We start from the raw sequence: 21,098 nt of genomic DNA, 5'->3' as shown, positions 1-21,098 counted from the left end.
AAACCACTCAATCTATAGAAGTAACAGAAAGTCCAAGACCTTTCACAGAACAGTGCCTAAAGTAAGTGTAATGGGTCACTGGAAAATCTTTCCAAGACAAGGGTTTTGGATAGTGCTTGTTATTATGCAGGTGACAGACATTAGTTAGATTGGTTTACTACCATCATTGAAGCAACTTGTCTAAATCTCCCTGGATACATCTTTTCTTCAACTCTCAGGGTCATTTGTATCCACTATAAATTAGATAACATATTCTAAAGAAATAATGTCACATTTTTCAATTTTTCGCTAAAATTTGGGCCTGCTAGTGGAGGATACCTTTAGAAAACAGAGATCTAGTAGGAAAATTGTTAACATGACTAAGTACATTGCACTGCAAGACATGTACTGAATCCCATACTTGCACCCAAGATCCAACACCATCACAGCACAAGCTGCAGATAGTCCATACTAGTAGTGTAAGGTTATGAGAAGCTGGGTGGGAAATGACTGCATGGGATATCCACATGAAGTGATGCTGTAGGACGAAAGAAGCAGAGTGAAGAGGTTCTGCACGTCAGTGCTCACTGGATTGCCGAGCTCAGTAGGCATTGTTGGCAACATACAGAGACTGGCCAGCTGCCCATGATTCATCACCACTGTGCTCATACTTTCCACAGGCTGCAAGCCCATTGGACTCTGTCCATTTCAAGAAGTCCTCAGAAGCAGCATTTTTGTTTTCCTTCTTCCCACACCAAGCATTTAGAGCAGAGGCTTGCAGGGCACACCCATAAGAGAAAGGGAGAGGCCAATTTCTTGCCAGGGGACAGTTGTTGATGGCACTCATGTTAATAGTAACTTCATCTTCACTTTGTCCATCAAACAGGAAAGTAACTCTTGAGACTGCAGGGGGTACAGTTCGACAAAGTTACAGTTGCTATAGCGATCTCCCCAGCAGTATATTTATTTATTTACATGTTAGGCTTCAGTAGCGTGCCTTCCAGATACACAAGATGATCACTTAGAGCCTTGTACACAGCAGCAAGAACCTTCTCAGTGACATACTGATAGCGTTTCAGGTCATGGTCTCCATCAGGAAGGATCCCTGGCTCCACAATAGGCACAATACAATTCTGCTGGCAGATGCTGGCATAGCGAGCGAGTACATTGGCATTTTCCATGATAGGGGGGTGTCTGCGAGTTTCATTTGTACTGGGCCCCTCTATTTCTGATGGCAGCCCTTACCACTATTACTACTATTGTTAATAGTCACATTGTGTCATTATGATTAAATATCAGGACTGATGGAGAGTGCTACATTAGCTGAAATTTAGTGTAAAAGAGGGCGGGTTTATAAATTAATTCCACCAAAAATTGGAAGATATTATGTGAAACCATTCCTCAAAGGCTGATTACCTCCACGGACACAAACACCAATCAGAATGCCCACATATAAACATAAACATGTACAGAAGCTCCCATAATGTAAAGCCTTTGATTAAACCAATAAATAACCTTCCTCCTCTCCATCATATTTCTTGACTCTTAATATATCTTTCCTAATTTCTACACAGCCTTCAGAAGCCCAACAATCTTTAACTGCGTTCCTTTCACATTCATGAAAACTCCTGCTTCCTCCCATTCAACCAATTCACCCACCAGTCTGTAAATTCCTCTGGCAGCTCTTCCCCTTCCTATCACTTTCTATAAGCACAGTAACATTACCCTGCAGGCCCTCTTGCCTACAACCACTATTCTTAATACCTCCAACCTGGCAGGGGTTGAAAGTGGAGTCACACTGCATGGGAAAGATACTGTGCATACAGGAGGAGGACTGTTGGCATTAGAAGTCCGGTGTGCTGAGTAGAAGTAATATGTTAGCAAATGGGATCTCTGAAATCTGCCTCCCAATGGGATCTGTGCACTCTGCCTGCGCATAGGGTCTAAGTAATCTACCTATGGAGATTTTTAATGTTTCTCTCAATGTGGCCTCTATAGAGTATCTGTTAATATTTGATATTTAACAAACAGTTCATATTAGATAGTATATAATTATAACTAAGGCTTCATACAAAGTAACACATTTGTGTTATTTTACAATACGTCAGAAAATCATCCTAATGTTATCACATTGCTAAAGTATAGAATCAATTATTAGATTACTTTAGAAAAACAAATGTTAAAGCATTTGTAAAGTGGTTTGTTTTGTTTTCTGGAGTTTGGTGGGAAAACACAGTCAATCTTTAACCTATTGTTAACATTGTAGATTACTGTGGTTTGTTCTGTAAATTAATTAAGACTCCTTCTGGAGAACCCTTTATTACCACACTTCACTAATTCATTTAAATTATAATCTATTCCATGTATAATTGGCTGAAAAATACAATTTGTTCATTCTGTGCGTGATTCAAAGATGAATGTGTTAAAAGAGAGATAAAATGTAAATACCTATATTCAACAAACAGCTGGCATTGACCTACATTTCTAGTATCAGTTGAATGCTGAGCATTAGAGCTTTAGGGGATTGTAGAAATACCAGCCTTCATCATTGGATTAAAGCACACCTCCCCCTCGGAAAATGATGCACCGAGACTATGATTTAAGGTTATATTCAGCATACTTTTTAATTGTATAATATTAATTTGCTGCTGTAGACTGTGCAAAAGAGAAACCAAGATATCCAGTGACATTTTCATTTAGCAGATAATGGAATCTATTATTTTGCTGTTATCACCTGTGCCTTGCTCCATATTATCTTAGGTCCCATGATATGCTCTCCCCACCATTTTTGTTTAAAGGATGTTTCCAACTTTAAGAAGAGCACCAAGACCCTCCCTCACTGTAGATGTAGGGAAGCTGCTTGCAAGTCACAGGAATTGTTAGAAATTACAACAGGCTCCTGATTGGAGGCCCCCAAATACACACCAATCAAATATTAGCATCATTTCTACAAGTGCATTAGACCCTGGCGCTTTCACTCTGCTCTCCTACAGCTGTGGTCCCAATACAGGAGAGTACAGGGTACAGCTGCATGATGCTAATGTCATGTGTCCCATTGGAATGAAACCCACTGTTAATCTGAAAGAGGTGGAGGTTGCTTAAAGGCCCACTCCTAAAACGAAAAAAAAAAATATTGGTCCATGTGTGGCCAGCTTTACAAACTGAACTTGTTAATAAAACTAGATTCTTCATGGTTGTACTGATGAACAGATTCTCATGGTGAAGTTCTCTTTAGAATTTAATAACAAATTGGTGCTTTAATATTTAAAAACAGGGAATTTCCCACGCCCTAACGTCAGACCATCGGAAATTCCATGGTTATAAATATTACTGCGCTGCCACTAACAGATATTTGCGGCAGAGCTAATAGTGTGGTGTTATATAAGGTTTTTTTTTTATTTTGCCAAGACCGGATTGAAAAGAGATGCCAGAGGTGCCAGCCTTTATACTAAAGAGGCTGGTGGCTGTGGCAGTGTATTTATTTCAATTAAATTTATTGTTAATCTGCCAGCCACGGGAATGCTGGAAGTTGTAGCACTACAAGGGCTTGCATGCCCAACCAGTTAAAGCCAGCCAGGACATGATGGGACCTGTAGTGCATCACAGACAAAATGATTAGCAAAATATCAGTAAAAGCATTTAAACAATTTTTCAAATATTGCTGAATGAAAAAATGCTTTATTCAAATAATAAAGCATTTATTCATCCATTATCTTCTGTCATCGCAATCTTTGTTAAATAGGTTGTGATTTTTTCTAAAAACAGTAAAGATGAATTGAGCGCTGACATACTGTAGTCTTTTAAATATAGCTTCCTCATTAATTATTACTACTTTTACAATGCACATTTTCTATTCAGACATATATGTATTATTGCACTACACTGTATTATTCAGTCATCAAAAGGCTTCTATGCATGTAACCTTGAAATGAAATGGAAGTATGCTTTGTTTTCACATTGTCAAATGTATTTTCCCGATGCTTAGCTATCTTTATGCAGTGTATACAAAATATGCAAAAAAAACCCACAAATAGCCTTAACTGTCCTGTCACATTTCATTTACTGTATATCAAAACATTCCTGCAGAGTTGCGATAAAATAAATATAAAATAAATAATTTGATTCTAGCATCCCTAGGGGCTCCTCTGTGTCCTTTCACAAAGTATGGGCTCTCTGGGGCTCCTACCATAATCAACCGCTACTCCGTTATTAGGCAGGCTTCTGTATGTTTCAGGTCGATACTACCTTTTGCCATCCTACCTCTTATTGCTCTTCACTCTTTGCGTGAACTCCCCTTCCTTTCTTTCTCTCTATTTTCTTTCCTTCCGTCTTCCCCGTTCCTCCTGCCCTCTTCCCCTCTGACCCCCCTCCCCTCTTTTTCTTTCTTTTTTCCCTCCTCTACTTCCCTTTCTTACCTTGTTACCTGTATGCATTGTTGACGATGGTCTCTAGAAAGTTGTTATAATTTTATATATGTATATTCCTAGGTCAAGTCTCTCAAGGACTGTGTGTAATGTCCTGCACAAAATTACTTGCCCCTTGTTTGTTTGCTTATATTAATTTCTGGTACGTTTTTCATATTAGTTCTCTTGCGATGACATCAATAAATAGTATTTAAAAAAAAGAAAATAATAATTTGATAACTTACTACCAAATAGTCACCAAATAGGCACCTTTGTAACATACGTTTCAAATTGACAGCAAGCTACAAATGAAGAAGAAATTCAAGCAAATATTACGTATAATTTTAAATGCCTAGTGGGTACTAACTTGTATTCCATCCCTTTTTTCCAGGCTACACCACAATTATACTGGTGAGACTATGGTACGTTGAAGCACTAATTGTGTCCCTTAACTTTATTGATGCCTGTATGTAGTTTCTGGATGATCAAAGAAACTCCAGGGGGGTATATTTATTAAACTGCAGGCTTGAAAAAGTGGAGATGTTGCCGATAGCAACCAATCAGACTCTAGCTGTCATTTTGTTCAATGTACTAAATAAATCATAACTATAATCTGATTGGTTGCTATAGGCAACATATCCACTTTTTCAAACCCACAGTTTACTAAATATATCCCCAGGAATTTAAGAAATGCAGGATGGGACAGGTAATTATTTGGTGTCTGAGGCGAATAGAGAGAACAATGATAAAAGCATCTTAAAATAATACTGTATAAAGGCACATTGTAACACTACATAAAACATCTTAATAATAAGCTCTTTTTTATATGTTTCAAATACAATGTTTCAGAAGGATACATTCACTTTAATAAGCACTGCATTTGCATTCAAGATGTGCATTTGCTTGATAAAGGTAGGCTATCCTCACAAAAGCCGAGTTTGTAATGCAATGCTACTGTATATTTTTGATGTAGCCACTTATAAAATAAAAAAATGTTTTTTTATTTGTTTTAAACCATTTATGTCATCATAGTTTAAAGTATCTTCCGCCTCCATATCAGCAGCCTATGCGTCTTGTTTACAACAAGTCATCATCATCATCAGCGAGTATTTGAATCAGCCCTATAGTAGTTGCAAAATATACGCCTCCTAACAGGTATATATGTGTGTTTCAGCACGTCTGCACGAGCCACATTTACGTAAACACGCCTTTACTTGTACTCAGCCAAAGTTTTATAAGCAATAAGAAATTACCTTTATCACAGCATGTTCTTAAATAGGCCCCTATAAAGCATGGATGCTTTTATATATTTTTGGAACAGGAACTTTTGGAAGCCAATGACACAATTTATTTATACAGATCTATATTTCATATACAAAATACGTGCAATCTGGAAAAAAATTAGGTGTGGGGGGATTTCATCATCATCATCATCATCATCATTTATTTATATAGCGCCACTAATTACGCAGCGCTGTACAGAGAACTCATTCACATCAGTCCCTGCCCCATTGGAGCTTACAGTCTAAATCCCCTAATATAGACACGCACACTCACACACATAGACAGAGAGGGAGACAAACAGACAGAGACTACGGTTAATTTTTGATAGCAGCCAATTAACCTACTAGTATGTTTTTGGAGTGTGGGAGGAAACCAGAGCACCCAGAGGAAACCCACGCAAACACAGGGAGAACATACAAACTCCACACGGATAAGGCCATGGTCGGGAATTGAACTCATGACCCCAGTGCCAATCTAACAAGTACTAACGAGAAGGCTGTAACTACTAGATTGCCAGTAAAATCTTTTTACCCTTTTTGGAAAAGGTTTTCCATAATCAATATTCTTTTATATACTGTATTTGTATTTTACAAAATAGAAACAGGGTTATGTAGGTTTCTGCTGTATTATAGCCACTGAGCCCTCTTATTTTCATATTATTTTCATATTATAAAATGTAACATTGCAATCTATATTTTAGTATGCATCTAATAATGTGTAGTATTATAATTATATCTTTCAATTCTTTTTAAAAGAAAAATCATTTATAGTCTACAAAGTATGGAAGAGCTGAATACAGTTTTGATTATTATAAAAAAGAAAATATTTGTCAAGCCTAAAATACTCCATGCATTCAACGTAAACTATTGATACAGTTAATACACACTGTGGAAGACATTCAGTTGAAGTGTGCAGTTTCTTTCCTGTAATAAAACAATTACTAAACAATAATAAATTAATTTGCACAACATACATTTCAAATACCCTCTACCCATATGTAGTGGATCATTAAAGTAAAAAAAAAGCTTTCTTTGACACACAGTCCCTGAGGTGCTTATTCATAGAGCCCTTTAAAGTATATTTCATATAAAGCTTTATTTTTAGCATTGCAACAATAGAGCAGTGAGCACCATATGAATTCCAATGAGGTCTGCTTCATTAAATAGTACAAAAGTTGTATGTCTATTTTAACACCAGTGCTGTGCAAAATCACAGGCAAGTTAATATTTTTTATTATTCACAACAGAGGAAAAGTCCTGGAAGCAAGTAACATAAAGTAGCATTTGTTTTAAATGTAAGTACACTGAAATGATTGACAGTGTTTACTTTGTATTAAAAGCAACAATCCAACATAGATTTTTTTTTTTAAATAGCAAGCTAAGTACCTTTTAGCATGCAACTAATCGTCATTTTTCTTAGTTATCATCCTACAAATCATTATTTCTTTTTCAAAAGCATTCTGACTGACCGACAAAGACAGCTCTCAGAATGTTATGCAATAGCAGAGGATGGGGGAGGATGTAGTCATAGTGCAGACTAAGCTCAGAGGGCTGTTCCAAAGCCTCTCTGCTCACTGTTTCATGTGACTGATTGATCACATCTGATTTATGTAAGACCATTGACACTGTTCAACATGAAACACTGATCTATACATTGGAATATTTGGGATTGGATTCAAAAGTGGTAACATTACTACTGGTATTGAAGAGAAATGATGCCTTTTGCTGTAGACACAAAGATATATAAGAGGGTAGACACACCAGGGAGATGGGGGGGGGGGGGGTGGGGGCTGATCAAGATGATTGACGACCTAGGCAGATTAGAGTAATGGTAAAATGTGTAGCAATTACAGTTTATTGCCAAAAAATACAAAACTGTATACGAATGTCTCAGAAGTCCAGTGGCTGAATATAGTATTTAAGGCACAAAAAGACATTTGGTTGTCATCATTTCAGAGGCCAGTTGAATACTAGGTTACATTTGGTGAGGAACTAGTAGCAGAAAGTGAGAGGTAATAATGTCATTATATGGATCATTCTTGGGACCACAACTAGAATAGCAAAATGTGTTGAGTTCTTGAGGACAAATCTCCAGAATGACATAAATACATTAGATTGTAGAAAGTAAGGTTTTTAAATGGTGCATGGTCTACATCACAAAACTTATCAGGAAAGACTATATTACCTCAATGTGTACAGCCTGGAGCAAGGAATGGAGAGGGGAATATGAAACTTTCAAATATAACAAGAGTTTTAACAAGGTACAGGAAGAAAGCATTATACACAGAAAGAGACAGGGGCAGTCTGGGCTGGGGGGCAGGGGGGCATCTGCCCCCCAGGCCGGTCCCTTAGTGGGCCGCCGTGGGCTGGGTCACCGCCGGGCTGCATTTTTTTTTCCCCTTTAAAATAGGCTGCTGAGTTGAGTTTTGCCCCCCGGGCTAAAATTTGCCAGCCCTCCCCTAGAAAGAGAAGTATTAGAACAAAAGGACGTGGTAGAATTGGAGGCTGGCAGATATAGAGGAAATTTGAGGACATACTACTTAGTAGAGGTTAATATGGAAGAGGGATTTAAATATATCCTTACGATGATAAGGAATTAAATATCAGGAACTCATTTGAACTGTATCCCTCATTACCTCCTCCCATACTCGCCTCCAAGACTTCTGCCATGCTGCTCCTAATCTTTGGAACTCCCTACCCTGTCTGACTCGACTCTCCCCCAACCTTCAGTCCTTCAAACGCTCATTCAAAACTCACCTTTTCAAGCTCGCCTATCCTACCACCTCCTAACCATTATAGCCATCACCTTTTCTTCCTCGTCTGACATCTAAATTTTTTCTCCCAGTTAGTCCTACTGTCTCTCACCACCCCTCCCTTTAGAATGTAAGCCCTGGCGGGCAGGGTCCTCTCTACCTATTGTCCCACGTCTGTCTCCTGTCCCTCGTAAGTCCTGTCACGTCTTTTGCTGCTCTCTGTGTGAGTGCCCATAGCATTACTCACACTCATCTGTGCTGCTGACATGTATTACCTTATCTATTTGTTACTTGCTTCTGTATCCGGTGCTACGGAATCTGTGGCGCCTTATAAATAAATAAATAATAATAATACCCAACACATTTAGTAGGTGTGCAGATTGCACCTTACTTTCATCATGACCTATTAAGTATGTCATTGCCTAATCAGCCATTACAATTGTTATAGGATAGAAAAGTGTAATTTCCTTATAGGGGAGACATTATTTAGAAATGTAATGTTTATGAAAGGCAAGAGATGATGCAAACTTTATATCAAAGGGTTACCAAATTCTTGAGCATGGTAAAGCCATTGTCGGTACATTTATGGACCCAGCAATATTGGAGACATAACTGTTTCCTGTATTTCTGTAAAGCTGGACACCAATGCATATTAAAATATTTTAAAGCAACTTTTTGGAAGTTACATAACTATGATGATATTTCAACGTATACATTGATTGCTCCTAATGATAACTTGTTCTATATATTACTGTACAATGAAAGTGTACACTGAATGCTAAATCTGATAGTGGTTCAATTGCATGTATAGAATTAACTCTTAAAAAGCTAATTTACAAAAAATATTGCTCTGCTTCACATAATAGTTTTGTACTTGTAGGCTGTGGTCATAGCAAAGTAAAACCAAGACGTCAGCATGATATACAGCTAGACTTATTTAACTGCAAAATGCTCGTTCCAGTTTTAGTTGTACTAGGACATCCTGATGACATAATCAATGGGGTACATTTTAGTAAAAACACATTACATCAGCTTACCAGCTTCAAAGTCAAAAAGATAGATCAATTCTAAAACATATGTATTTAAAAAAAGCCTAACATAGTTTCAAAGTATTGGAAGGAAAAGTTGGGTAATCGAATTGTCTGATATGACAGCTATAAGGTTATATGTATTAAATATACCTAAGAGATGACACACCATCTCAACTGCTGTATAGAATGATACCAAAACATTTTACACTTAGCCTATTTTGAAATAAATTGCGCTATCGGCACAATGTACTAGTATTCAGGAAGACTGAACGGGACGCTCCTGGCAAAATGATAATGGGCTTTGGACAACTACATTAACATAACCTGAAATTGGCAATTAGATAATACAAGGTGCTAATGTTTTGGTTTATTGCATTATAAGGTGACCCAGAAAAGGTTTCTGCAATAATTAATGTTAGCCAAAAGTGACCTAAAGGAAGAAAATAGAAAAACGCATAAAAGAAAAAGATAAGATTATTTTTGGTTCCAGCAAATTGCAACTGTCATTTCATACAGGGATTTTCCAAATTGCAAAGCTGTTATGTAAACTAACAGCCAACCAAATCAACTAAGTCAGGTTAACTTTACCCCAATGCTTTTGATGATTTAAAGGCAGAATTTCGAAACTTAGTGATGATGGCACATCCAGATTTTAGCAAAGCATTTATTCTGTCTACAGATGCCTGCATTGGCAGATTTGAAGCAGTACTAGGCACATATCTTTAGGGCAGAACAGTGGCGTAGTTGCTAGCACTTCTACCTCACAGCACTGGGGTCAGGAGTTCGATTCCCGACCACGGCCTTATCTTGTGTGGAGTTTGTATGTTCTCCCCATATTTGCATGTTTCCTCCCACATTCCAAAAACATACTATTAGGTCAATTGGCTGCTATCAAATTGACCCCAGTGTCTCTCTTTCTGTCTGTGTGTATGTTAGGGAATTTAGATTGTAAACTCCAAAGGGGGACTGATGTGAGTGAGTTCTCTGTACAGCACTGCAGAATTAGTAGCGCTATATAAATAGCTGATGATGATGATCTTAGTCTGGAATTACAGATCAACACAACTAACCTAAGAAACTCAAAAAACAGATATCAGCTCATCATGTTGAGGTGTTAGCTTTGAAGTAGGTAATAGGCAACAAATTCAGACATTAATTAGCATGGTTCTGTTTCACTGAATGAACTGACAAGAACCAAATAACATTTATGAGAGAACCAATGTGGCATGTGTGCAAGAAAAGGTGGGTTACTAAATTAGCAACAATTATTATAAGTCAAGTATCAGCAGAAGTATATAGTGAGATCCTTACCAAGAATTACAGAAAATGTTTTTAGTCATTTGATAATTGTGGATGTATTTGTACACAAGAAGCATCGCAGTTAACAACTCACAAAGCAACAAGATCATGTTTGCTTACAAGTGATGGAAGCAGTGCTGGGAAATCTGAAAACAGCAAACAATAGGGTTCTTCACTCAGCATTATGAGAACAATATGAGCAGGCTGTGATACAACCCAAGTTCTTTTTAAATTAACTGCAAAAGAAGAATATTTTCAGAGTCATATATTGTGTCCATAGGCAGAGAAACCCATCCTATAAAGTAATTGGTGTAACACAAACTAGGACAGGTAGGATTGCAACGCCTGTGGGCTGATTAAATCGGTCTATGACACTCATAATAGCCAACTGTCAAACTGAAAATCAGGTAATATAAGTGTTTAAAGCATCAGAGATGGGCTCACAAACTGTGGCACTACTCAGTCAAGCAACATAAATAAATGCAAAGGCAAAACGATTACAACTGTGTAGATTTTATTTCTAGATATAAGCATTGCGTATAAGGCTTTGCGTATCCTAATATTTGAGCGCAGTGCATAACCCTCTAAGTTATCCTTAAAGTAACTTTGAAAAATGATATTAGGACATTGTTTCATTATTGTACAGATGTCTAAAACACACATCCTTGGAGTGTAACAGATTGAAATTCCATGTTTATTGTTTACTACTTCTGTACATTCTACTTTATATAAATTGTTAGTTTTGAGATTCAATGAGCTCCAATACTGTGCCTCACACATTTGAGTTTTCAGTGACAAACATCTGGTGAAATTCAAGAGGGTTGAATAAAACACAGTGCAGAATCTTTTGCATGTATATTCACCAAAACTTTTAGGATGATAACAAGTTAATCAACAGGAACTCATTTGGGCTGTACCAACAGATTCAGTGCACCTTCATGTCTTGCTCTAATAAGTATGTTTATTGTCCATAAATCAGTTTATGGGACAGAATAGAATGACCTCCTTTGTTAATTCCATAGATAAAAATTGAAGAAAGTTATGTCTAGACAAGTAGGCTGTAATTAAAATTCCCATCCACTTTGTATATGCTACTGGGTAACTGGTCCTTCCACAGTGCAGATAGGAGCTGTGGAAGAAGCAAAGTGTCTGTGAAGTTCTTTATTCAAGTGTTATTTTTTATTATAATTTACAATGCTAACCTGTTATACATCAAATGTGTTTTGGATAGAGATTTGCACAGTATTAAATAATGTTTTAATGAGGATATGCAAAAAAAATATAACAAAAGTTATATAAATCTAAAAAGAACAGTAATACAAAATGAACACAGACCCAATTTATGACAAATTGATCTAATACACAGTCACATATTGTCTTGCAGAATGAATATTGTACCAAACAGCCCCACATTCTGTCTGTCACTCCTTCCTATCTTCCATTTCTACAATTATAAAAACGTGTGGCCACAGGTGCTTTCCTCCAGTCTGTAGTTGCAATATAATCAAGAGAAGCAGCTTGGTATATATTTTGGCATACTTCTAAGCTTAGTAAAAATAGTACTGGTGAATGATAGAAAAGTGTAATTTTTGTTTTTCGTTATAAAATATCCTAACACACTAAGCTACTTATTATAAAATGTACTAACATAAATTATTACATGTAAACATATAAAATAATATAGATGCTAATCTCAATTCAACTGACATATTCTATATAAAGAAAAGAAGAAGCTTGTTTGTTTGTTTGATGCCAAATATTTTCAAGAGCTCTTAATGTAAAGCTGCTGCTAGGTGGACAGTGGAAATGCAAGATTCCAGAAAACGGAAGGCGAATATAGCATATCTGCATGCTAAACTGTAAGGGTGTATTTATAATCTCATTCAGAGGAGACCTGCAGCACAACTACCTACTCTGGTCTGCAGCCTGGAATAAGGAGACATAACTGTTTCCTCTACACATATCATACTTATTGATCTTGAAAAAGGCAAGTAGTAGATAATCTAGAAGCTATTACTGGTTGAAGTGAAAATTTAGAAGTGGTGATATGGAAAATTTAGGTGAATGGAATTCGATAGGTTTACAATAAAGGCAGTAAGAGAAGTGGCAGTATGGCATACCACTGCATACCAGCCCACTTTGACCACTGGTATTAGTGCTATTTGGCTTTTTTTCTAAATGTATCCTATAGATTGTAAGCTTGCGAGCAGGGTTCTCTTACCTCTCTGTCTGTATGTATTACCCAGTATTGTCTTATTAATGTTTGTTCCCAATTGTAAAGCGGTACGGAATCTGCTGGCGCTATATAAATAAATGCTGCTGCTGATGATGATGAAATATATATTTTGCCAGATTTTCTATCTTGCAATATGCATAACGGAGGAGTCCTGATCAATAGACCATACCAACACACACTGTCAATTTTTGAACATTGAGAAATGGACGAAATGGAGCTCATGACCCCTCAGCTGTAAGGTAGCAATGTTAACAACTGTGCTGCATTGCCTGCGTTCACGGTTAAATACCACATTCCAGACTCTCAATATAATTGCATTGCTTTTTTTGTCTTTTTATAAATCTTATGCAAACAGAAAAAAATTATTATGTCTCCAGCTATAGTAATTAACAATGAATATCTGAAACAGCGAGTTGAAATATCTGCAAGGACTTTCTCATATGTAATTACCAAGGAGCTGCTCAAGTGGAAGAGCCACAGCAAACACAAAGTGAAGCCTTCATTAACAGCTCCTGCGAAATGGCCAGACACTCTTAAGTTACAGCCTGAATGGGAGTTATATTTTACAGCTGTAAGTAAATGTTTAGCATGTCAACAAAGTTTGTTATAAAAGTGGATATTGCAGTTATTGCTCAAAGGAATTATTTATTTAATATGATGTGTTTACAGTACTAGAAAAAGTAAGCAATTTCTCATCTCCAGGGGCAGAAGTTTAACACAGCCTGTGGATCTAATAGAAGGGCAAGCTCAGACCACCCACACATTGTATGTCCTGCAAAGATACATATTGAAACAAAAATGTTGGTAAGCTGCTAACTTAATTTGTCACATTCAGAATACTCTGTTGTATAAAATAGACATGAAAAAAATAATAAAATAATCTAATTTCATTCTTCTAAATTGTATGACAAAAGTGTTGTCTTCAAAAAACAGATCTCTTCATTACTTCATATCATATTCTCTATTATCCAGAAAGCTCAACTGCGCAACACAAATCAGCATCCATGTCTGGCAATAAATAACCATTCAGCAATTTGTTTTCTAGAATTATTAAAGCATAACATTTCAAAGAATACCCAATACCTATCTATATATATATATATATATATATATATATATATATATACATATACATACATGCACATATATATATATATATATATATATATATATATATATATATATATATATATATATATAATAGAACCAGATATCTAGAAGTGGCACTTAACCCAATATATGGATACTATCACAATCAAGATATATATAAAATACACGTGTATATAAATTATAAAATATTATAAAAAATAATAAAATGAGAGCAACACCTCCACAGATATACGTGTGGCAGCCAACCTTCAGAAGCGGATGGTTAGTCCGGAAATTAAATGGCAATACAGATATAGAAGACCGGCGCCTTCAGGTGTGTAAACAATGTATGTACAATAATCACAGAGTAGTCCAGAGGGTGTATAACCAGACGGTGTCTATATGTATGCACCGTAGATAGTTCATAAAAATGATGCGCAGGATGATAATAGCAGATTCATATATTGACATATAGTATTGTCGTGCAGTATATAGAAATAGCGTGCGTACCAGATATATATAAATAAACCGCTTATCTGTATAATGGCTCCTTAGGCATCCCGAAGTTAGGTCTGTGACCAAATCTCCTTGGCGACGGAAACAAAGTATGTTCTAAGTAATATCACAACCGCAACACCAATCTCATCCACTCATCATAGAAAGGAAATATATGAGAAGGCCATATGGTGTAGTATTTTAAGTAGACATTTTAATCAAGTAAACATTAAAATACAAACTCACAATATGTATATTTTGTAAAAGCTTATCTGTAAATAACTGGTCTGCAGTTTAGTCCCTTGTGATAGAAGTCCCTCAGCAGGCTCCACACAGAAGCTAGGTGCAGGATAATCTAAGAGTATGGATCTCAAGGTACAGCAGTGTTTTACCAGTATTCTCCAGAGGGGTAGTACAGGGGCTCAACGCGTTTCGTTCATTTAATGAACTTCATCATATATATATATATGTGCATGTATGTATATGTATATATATATATATATATATATATATATATATATATATACACATATATACACACACACATATATATATATATATATATATATATATATATATATATATATATATATATGTATATATATATATATATATTTATATATATATATATATGTACCCACAATAGCCAGCACCAAACATAGCAGCAACTACACAAGCATACATGCCAACTTTCAAAACATCAAAACATCTCCCCCTGGTCTGGCTATTTGGAGCTTGGACAAAGTTATTGGTTCAAGGTTTTTATTAGCACCTTAACTGTTGTTGGTAACTGAAGGACTGAGATCTGAGGGAACTATGAATGGTCCAGGGGAGAGACTGCCAGCTTTATATTAACCAGTTGGGAGCATATTGTAACTGATTAGAGGCCACTTTTAAAATATTCAAACTATTAAGAGAGTTTATTTTGCAATATATTTTTCCAAACCAAAACAATAAAGCTCATTAGATTTGTCAATCTGTCCTTAAGCCGCAACTTCACAGTAGAACACATATCTGTGGGGGAGTTTATATATAATATCAGGGACTTAACTAGGGCTGTGCGAGAGGGGCAACCGCACAGAATGCAAAGCTGAAGGGGGGTGCAGGGATATTATTTTTTTAGGTTAAGTGGGTTACAGTTGAGAGTTAAAGGGGTGTTCTTGTCCCAGGCTCTAAAATGTCTAGCTACGGGCCCGTATAATATATGACACACCACTTTCTATCCACATAAGATAAACAGTCAATCCCCCATATTGAGTCAATTGTCCTGATTTTACACAGCATTGCTACTATTATAATGCTGTACAGTGGTACTATCATAGCGCTATACAGTAGTTTTCTTGTGTATTACAAATTATATGTATTTTTATCTTTATTTTAACCTTTGCCAGATCTTACACCATTTTCCATTGTTCATTGAATATAAATTGGGATTTGACTGTTTGTGTTTGTACTCTATATATACAGTACATATTCTCTATATATCTGGTGATAGCGCACCACAGACCAATAAATACTTTGCCACAAACATCAGAAATAGAACATGAGATAATGTGACCATATGTACCTGACAGAAGAAATTTCTATATTCAATAATCAGTGACCTTACTTGGACCCATCCAGCTGCTTTATGAAATAGCTCACCCTACTGTGCTCATTAACTTCAACACTTCTAAGCCTTCTGATACTTCAATAAATAAGTTAAAAGTTCTGTTACATCTTATGTAGAATTGTGATTTAACCGAATATATGCTGGCTGTAGAATCTACATGTTTATATTAGAAAACAATTAAACCAGGACATGTTTATGATGTATATGATATTATGCCATTAGGAAGCCTCCAGAGAAAAAATCTGATGGAGACCCCCAAGATGACCACATCCATTTGAGTGGCAGCCATTTTGTGAGCACTTCTGCTTTGTAAAAAAACATCCTCCAGATGTAGGTGAGAGTACATTCCAGAACTAATGTACATTGATGGGAAAGTTTATATGATAAAAACTTAAAATGGCAAAGAATAGACTAGTTGTATTCTTATATACAGCGATCTACCCAACAATCAGTACAGAGCATTTGTGTTAATTAGGAAACTGCAAACCAGTCACCCAGACTTATGCTTCTGCATTGTCCTAGAGAGATGCAAGGCTGAAAAAAACAGCAACCACATGATTTTGATGTATAAAGTACATACAGAGAATGAAGAGTGACAATGTTTGGTGTTTTTGGGGCTGGTGTTGACTTAGCTATTCAGAAGCACTAGGCACACCCCAGGGAACATGGCATGCCCCTAACTTCATGTGGTCATGCCCCCAGCATGACAGTTACACACACTTCCATTTTACAATGTTGGTCATTGATTAGTGTGTGTTCCGCAAGGACAACATATAGTTATAACTACCTATGGGCTAAATTCCATTTAAAATGTATGTCATACAATAGAGTTTATGAAGTGGCTGCAGGGCAGCTCTTGCTTAGTGAAACATAAAGCCTAATCCTAAATTCACATAGTTCAATAAAATGTCTGGGAAAATCTTAAATGAAGCTGTATGCCTTTCAAAAAAGATAAAATTAATACTTCCATTTATGATAAACCTCTAATGCTCTAATCTCTAATCCAATTTTATGTCAACTGCATATATTTGTACCCAGACAAACTTCTTAGTCTGGCACCATATTCCTAACAAATGTAGCATTGTTTGCTTAACACACTTACGCAGCATCAACTGCTGATACAATAATTTCTTCTCCTACTAAATATGTTGTACCAACTAAAAATATGTTCTTGTTTCTTAGTTAGATTTCATTTATTTCCATTCTATTTAATTTTAGACATTTAATTAGATGTGATAGAAATTTCATGTGAATCGGGATATGCCGGGGAGCAGGCCATTTTGTAGAAGTGCACGTTTCAGGGATACAATGTTTGAGTTCTGATTTTGGTTTGCCATGCTCCAGAATGCCAGGTGTACGGCGTTTTTACAATTTATGTTTTGCTCAATTTATATTCTATGAACAAAGCCAGGATGACGTTGGGCAATTTATATTGCTGTGCTGTGTGATTTTACTGGAGTGGATAGCATATATTGATCTTACTCTATAAATCATGTCAATATATACACAGTAAGAAGTACTTTGCATTTCATATACAAAAATCTTTTAATCCAAAAAACATTGCTAGAGTACCATAAGTACATCATGTTAAATGAGGAGATGAGCAAATTAACAATCTTCTACTAATTGTACAATCATGACAGAGTTTTAGGAAGGGGGAACATTTGGCCCCCCTCTTATGTAAACATGATTTATATTGATGTAAACATAAGCTTTTTAAACTGCAGCAAATTAAAGTGAAATGAAACAGAACCGTGAGTTCAGTGAAGTCTTTTAAGCTCTTTATTTAATAATTAACATAGCAACAAAAAACAACTTAAAGAGCAAGTAAAGCCAATGTTTGACACTAACATATGTTAAAGGCTGTATTACTGAGGTGGGTAATATAAATGATATTTATAAAATACATAAAAGGTACAACCTTAGTGGCGCCAAATTAAATATTAGAGCAATGGTTGCAACTCAAGAAAATATAAAAATAATAGCAGTGCCATTCACTCCAATAGGAATGTAAGTAAAGTATACAATTATCAAGCAAAGCTAGTGGCACATGAGCCAAATATTGTTTTCAGTAGTTCATTAAACACAGTTATTGACAATATTAATAAACTAATCTCTAATTGATTTAACACTCTTTAATCTAGTGAATCAAATATAATTCAATTATATTAAAGATGAACGGTTCTGATTACTTGAAATCTGACGTTAGGGATCCAAATTAAACAGAGTCATGCCTTTATTTCTCCTGCCAAACACGGATCTCACGGGTTTTAGATCACCATCTTTTGTATATATAGTCCGCCCTCATTCTCTCAAGTGCCATTTTAGAACACACAGCATTTAGGGAGGAGGTTAGATGTGGTGCTCTACTCATAAAATAGCGTTAAGGATGAGCCATTGACATAGGAAAGCAGTAGAATCCTGTCATTATGGTAAAGCAGTTCTGCAGCAGATATTAGTCAGCTTCAATAGTTTGGTGATCAATTGCTTTTAAATTTTAAATACATTTTACATAGACTAGTGGCTACATTCAGCTCACTTCCGGCCAAACCTATGATGTCACTTTCACCCTAAACTTCACATTGCCTGATAGCCTTCCAGCATATCAATAGGTCGGGAGTGTGTTTTCCATAACAATTGAACATATATCATATTAGCGATTAAATAAAGCACAAGTCCAGCATGTATATTCACTTAACTTGATAGCAATTTTACATAATTAACCTGAAATACCATGGTGCCATTTCATTAGTGATAATAACAGCGTCCAAAGCGCCATTTTGTTGATGACAATTACATTAATACTTAAGACACTGTTAAAAAGCAGAAGCCAACTAGTATATTCTTTGAGAAAAACAGTGTGCTTTTGCTGTTAGACTATTAGCAGCAGAATCCAAAAAATAAACAGATTTCTATCTTTCAAAATTGAAAGTTTTTCTAGTGGAAGTAATCTTATGTGGGGCAGTAATAACTGAAATCATTTTGAATACTTGTCTATTTTGGTAGGGTCATTCAGTGAAATCTATATTTAAAAAAGCATGTTTGTGAGGGTCAGCACGCAGCAGCACAACCCAAAAAAACGTTATATATTCTAAATGTTTTTTATTTTTCAATACTATTTTGGAAGGGTCATTCAATGAAATCTAAATTTTAAAAAAAGGGAACTTGTGTGTGAGAGTTTTTTTTCTAGGTATTTTCGATATTCAGTGACCGCATGTAGAGCATTGCAGCGGCTGCAAAAAAAAATGTCATCATCCATGTCAATAACAGAAGCAAGCCCACGGGATAAATTAAACAACAAACAAAATTTAGTGTAAGATGCAAAAGATAAAAATATAGAAACACTACGCACACAAAAAATGTGAAACTTTATACAACTGGCATTATACAGAGTGAAGAGGCAGTAACAATCCAATGTCATTAGATGGATGGAGGCATCAGAAGATATTTAGACAGGTAGATACGCAATTGTAAAGAGCTACCTAATTTGCTGTCACTATATAAATACATGAGGGTGCTGAAGGTTGCCTGCACACATACTATAAAAATTAAATGATTACACACATTACATTGCCAGAGTATTCATCGGCTGCCAAAAGTATGGCTTTCAATACCTAGTTTTACTTCTATGCTCTGTGCCATAATGCTGCCCATCTGAATCAAACCAGGGGACTCATATATATTTATGGGGAGGGAGGGAGGAAAACTCATTCCCCCGGGGTAAACTTCATCCAACTCCGGGGTAAAGGGGACTGCACGAGACTTGCAGGAGAGGCAGTGATGTACTCTCGCTGACAACAGGGCAAGTAGGATGCCTCATACTGCCGCAGCGTCCCGGCTAGTGACAGACAGCCAGGGCATGCGGCTGTAATTAAATTAACAGGTTGAGGTCATTGGATAGACAGTGGTATGAATTAATAGAGTTAGACATTTTGGAAAGTAAACAGACGAAGGTGGCCTGCACCCATGCTAAAAAATTTCAAAGATTAGGCACACAATACATTTCCAGAGTATTCATTGCTAGCCAAGAGCAGAGCTTTCCTAACTTTTTTCCCTATATGTTGTGTGCTGTAATGCTGCCCATTTGGATCAAACCAGGGGAAGCTTCGGTCCACTGCCTGAGACTTGTAGCAGAGGAGGTCCCCAAGAAGTGGTGTACTCACTCCGACGCCAGGGCTGCATCCCGGCTGGCATTGAAATTAAATTTAAACAATTTAAGTTAATTTATTGCTGCCATCTGTAATAAATGTGGGGGGCCTGGTCTTGGCCCTATTTCTTCTATTTCTGTGCTACCTACCAGATCCTGCTCATAAGCTTTTAGTACATTGAGTTAAGTCCTGCGGCATCCGAGTACCTGTGAGTGTGTCCAACTCCAACTCTACAGGAAAGGCGGCTGCTATAGGTGAAGACCTCTCCTGATAGTTCTAAAAGCTTATGACAGTTACTAGGAAGCTATAACATTGTAAAGGATTATATCCTGGGACCAGTGGTGTAATAGCAATTTCACTTTTCACTGATTTTGTAATTAATTGTTAGCTGGCTCGAATTGCTCTTTCTGCCACCATTTTTGTTTACATAAAAACTGTGATCTTTTGCCAAATTTACATTGGTGTCTGTGTGGTTATTTATTTATTAATTCAATTACAGTAATAGTAAGTCTGAACATGCAATGGTGGTTGCAATGAAAGAGACATATCAATACTATTCAGTTTATTATTTTTTTTAATTGAATCAGAGAAAGCAAATGCAATGATGGCAAAGTTACAAAACCCTTCATTAAGATAACTTGTTACAGACTCAGTGAATTAATTTCACATTGTTGAAAATCGGGACCTTTGTGAAGAGATCATTAGAAAATAGACTGGAAATGAATGTTAATGCTATAAACAGTAATGTAGGAGTAAAAACAGTTCAAAAT

The 21,098-nt window shown here is 36.3% G+C and overlaps 1 protein-coding gene and 1 pseudogene across 1 annotated transcript in view; both read right to left on the bottom strand.

Annotated features, from left to right (window-relative positions):
- The window catches only part of TMEM200A (transmembrane protein 200A), a 104,112-nt gene that overhangs the window by 54,273 nt on the left and 28,741 nt on the right, over positions 1 to 21,098 (bottom strand). The gene's annotated exons all lie outside the window — the stretch shown is intronic.
- On the bottom strand, positions 581 to 1,160 carry LOC142142866 (fructose-bisphosphate aldolase C-like; annotated as a pseudogene).

This window comes from Mixophyes fleayi, chromosome 3, assembly GCF_038048845.1.
Source record: "Mixophyes fleayi isolate aMixFle1 chromosome 3, aMixFle1.hap1, whole genome shotgun sequence".
NCBI classification, from domain to species: Eukaryota; Metazoa; Chordata; class Amphibia; order Anura; family Limnodynastidae; genus Mixophyes; species Mixophyes fleayi.
The sequence above is the reverse complement of the archived record's forward strand: the minus strand, read 5'-3'. Positions and strand labels throughout refer to the sequence as shown.